Here is a 3,961-nt window from a genome sequence, read left to right as displayed (position 1 = left end):
GACACAAATACACAGAGGGTTAACGAGGGAAGTGGGAGCACACGGGGAACACAGGTGACACTGATAATCATAACGAGACACGGCAGGAGTAACACAACACTGACGGGAGACTATCAAAGTAAAACAGGAAGCACACAGAGACGCAGACCAGATTGGAAGAGAACACAGACATAGCGGGCTGGGAAAACATGGAATAAAACACAAGGAGGAGAAACGAGGCATGGGGGCTGGCAGATACACAGAGGGGGCACACAGGGGGTAAAGTCACGAGGGGAAATCAAATAAGCAACATCTTAACAGAACAACCGAGGGACCCTAAAGCTGACATCAAACAACAACAATACAAGACACACAAAAAACCAGGTAGAAGTCCCAGGACCATGACATGCAGGTGGTTACATATGGTTAAAATGATTCAAATGCACTAAGTATGCATGTTTTTCATATCAATATAGTCCATAACTTGATTACTGTCTGTAGCCCACATGATTAAACACTTTAGTTACATAAAACATGTGAGGTTAGATTTTATCTACTGTATAGCCTGTATAGTAAATTAATATGTAGCCCAATAAGTATAAAATCCAGAAAGCTACACAACATGGGGCGGTTCATTTACAAACACAGGTCTAACTTGAGTTTCACACAGTTTTTATTAGAAAACAATCAAATTGTTAAATGCTTCAAGTACACAAAATGTCAGAAATCTGCACCGTCATGAACAGAAATTTAAACCTAATTTTTCGTGATTTGTTGATTAACCCTCCGAGGTCTAAATCCCACGTTGTGCACATCAACATCACAGATTTGTACAAATAAAAGTTATAACAAAGACATGTTAAATATTAAGCACTGGAAACAGCTTGTTGTTTTGTTGCCATAGCGTTTTGTTTTGTCTCCATTTAAAAGATATCAAAATCTGAGCAAACAACTTGATGTCAAAAGAATCTCTGCACATTCCGCAGTCTTTGCTGCTAAAGTGACATCACAGCATTTAAGCATGTTTGAATGAAAACATCAGCATATGAACACAAAACTGAAGAGACACTGCAACCGAATGAAAGCAGACCACTATTTAGTGACATTTGGACGTTTCCCTGAGGATTAACTGCTGTGTAATCTACCAAGAACTAAAGTAAGCTCAAATTTCAGTTTATAAACTCAAGATCATTTACTTAAATATATAAAGCCTGATTTTCCTGCTTGCCAGGACAGTATTTATGTACTTTACATTGTGCAAGACTAGACTATATTTTCCATCATAGAGAGGATGATGTGGATCTATTATTCAGGAAAACAAATGAAGACTTAACTATTTGTCAGCTGATGTAATATTTGACAAATGATACATAAATTAGAAAATGTTCTTAATCATATCTTAGAGTGACAGAAGCTCTTTTTAACACGATTATTTCTCAGATTATTTTGTTCATTTAGGAAAATAGAGAAGACGTAAGTTTTGTTCTCAAACAAACTATTAGAATTTCTGAGAAACTGAGCCTACGTGCACATGTACACGGCTATTTTTGAAAGCGCAGCTTTGTCTCTGCATTTGGGCCTTTCGTCCACACCTAAACAGCAGATTGAGTCACTGAAAGGTGAGATTTTTAAAAAGCACGTTTTTGTGTTTAGGTGTGGACGAGGAAAACGGACATTTACTCAGGCAATGTCAAAAGTGTGCGCCGCTGTTGAAGTCACGCTGTGGCCACGTTAGTGTTTACATGAGATCAATTTCTACAATGGCAGATGTAGACAACATACTGTGTCTGTTAATCTTAGTATCTGCAGTTTTTACACGCTTACATCAGATTTGGCGTGTTCTTGACAGCGTTTCACTTTGTTTTTAGCGTTTAGATGTGGAAGGAGATATTTTTTCAAAACTGCACATGTGGACTGGATTTTTTTTTTTTTTTAAACGAAAAAGGAAAAACGTCCGTTTTCAAACATAGCCGTGTACGTTTGGACGCAGCCTAAAGTCATCACAAAAAAGCAAATTCTCTGAACATTCTGGGTTGAGGTTTAGTGATCATTGTTGTTTTGTGTTCCTTGTAGTCAAAATGAGTGCAAGTGGAGACGGACCACAAAATAACCAAAACGGTAAGCACATGTACTCAGTCTTGAAATTGATGAAAAACAGATTTTCAGCAGATAGTTATGGATGTTAATTAAAAGATTTAATGATCTTGCAGGCCAACAGGTTAACCCACAAAGGTTCCCAAATGGAGATCAGGAACCTGCTAATGGCTTCCTGAACGATCTGTATCTCGCTCTCCATGATTTTTGTTGCTATCTAGATGAGCTAATAGCTTCAGTACTGGCACAATATGACAATTACCTTTACGGGGACGAAGACGATGACGACGACGACGATGAGACGACGACGATCGACGATGATGACGAGAGATGATGACGCAATGACGATGACAGACGACGACGATACCGGCGACGGCAGACGTAACGATGACTGACGACGATCGTTCAAAATCATTCAGTGAGGGACAATAATGCCAATGGCAAGATACAGGACACATGCTGTTGGTCATTATGTTGGTCGGCATTGAAAATGAGGAGGCATTTGAAGGCCGCATGGATGGTCGCCAGTACATCCCAGAAGAGGACCCTCAGCCAGGTGTTTCCAGGAAGAGGTCTAGAGAGAGGGATGAGAAGATTTGGGACCAAACAAAAGAATGAGATGGAGCGATGATGACTCTGAAGTATTTGAAGATGCGCACGAAGAGCTTGAACATGAAACTGGAGGCTCGAGGAAGCGTTCCCGAGAGGATTTTGAGGAAGAAGAGGAATACTTGCCTGTGTGCAAACTTCAGAGGTTTTCAATTGAGTCGACCAGCAGCAATGAAGACTAAGACTGCTTCGGTTTTTTCAGTATCCTTTCAGTAATCTGATGGCCTACTCAGGTGATCCTGAATCCTCTATGCTGCAATAAGCTGGGCATACACTGTGCTGTGATTTTTCAGTCGCGTTATTCGGCTCCTGATCAAACTGTAGGATTGACTCGCAGGGGTGAGAAGTTTGATCAAGGCCAAACTCGGGACGATCCCCAAAACGATCGCACGACTGAAAAATCGGCTCAAAATGGGCCAAAAATCGCACAGTGTATGCCCAGCATTAGGCTGCCGGGGGATTCCCATGATGCACTGGGTGTTTCTTCTTCACCCACTATGTTTAATAGACCTCTCTGCACTGAATGGTACTTGTTATTAACCTCTGTCTCTGTTCCATGTCTTTATACTATTTTCCTTGCCCCTCCCCAACCGGTCGCAGCAGATGGCCGCCCCTCCCTGAGCCTGGTTCTGCTGGAGGTTTCTTCCTGTTAAAAGGGAGTTTTTCCTTCCCACTGTCGCCAAAGTGCTTGCTCATAGGGGGTCATATGATTGTTGGGGTTTTCTTTGTAAGTATATCTTACAATATAAAGCGCCTTCAGGTGACTGTTGCTGTCATTTGGCGCTCTTCTGTATAAATAAAATTGAATTGAATTGAAAATGGAATAGATGTCACTGTGATGATTTCTTCCCTCCATAGAAGGCTTAGACCCAAATGCAGATTCAATGCACATGGTTAAACTATTTATGAAACTTTGTTTAAAGAGAGGGAATGGAGAACGTGGCTCGAGCTAGGAGTGTCAGCAGAGAGCAGGAACCAGAGGAAAAGCTATCGAGAGACTGATCATCTGGCTCCTGATGGAACAATCCAACGGGAATTCTGCAACAGAGGGAGAAGTTGTTGCTGGACGAGTAAGGGAGTTTGAGGGTAGGATGAGTATGCTTGCAGAAGAGATCTAAACACAGGGGAAACAAGGTTAAACACAGGGAAGGAGCAAGTGAGAACTGGAGCAGAGGTGAAGCTTAGTTACCACTGGAGATGGCAGAACAAACTGGCGAGGAGTAGCAGGCAGCGCCGGTTTAAGAAGCCCTCCTGCTGATTGTTTGCAGATGAGGCGCAG

At 41.8% G+C, this 3,961-nt stretch overlaps 1 long non-coding RNA gene across 1 annotated transcript; it reads left to right on the top strand.

The window, feature by feature from the left end:
* The first annotated feature begins 65 nt into the window (after positions 1-65).
* LOC121813912 lies at positions 66-2,367 on the top strand. Its single transcript, XR_006053962.1, has 3 exons — positions 66-1,135; positions 2,053-2,097; positions 2,190-2,367. It is a non-coding gene; the product is annotated as an uncharacterized LOC121813912 (long non-coding RNA).
* Positions 2,368-3,961: the final 1,594 nt, after the last annotated feature.

The sequence above is a fragment of the Haplochromis burtoni genome, unplaced genomic scaffold (genome assembly GCF_018398535.1).
Source record: "Haplochromis burtoni strain Fernald_Lab_line unplaced genomic scaffold, NCSU_Asbu1 Contig_3468, whole genome shotgun sequence".
Lineage (NCBI taxonomy): Eukaryota > Metazoa > Chordata > Actinopteri > Cichliformes > Cichlidae > Haplochromis > Haplochromis burtoni.
The sequence above is the reverse complement of the archived record's forward strand: the minus strand, read 5'-3'. Positions and strand labels throughout refer to the sequence as shown.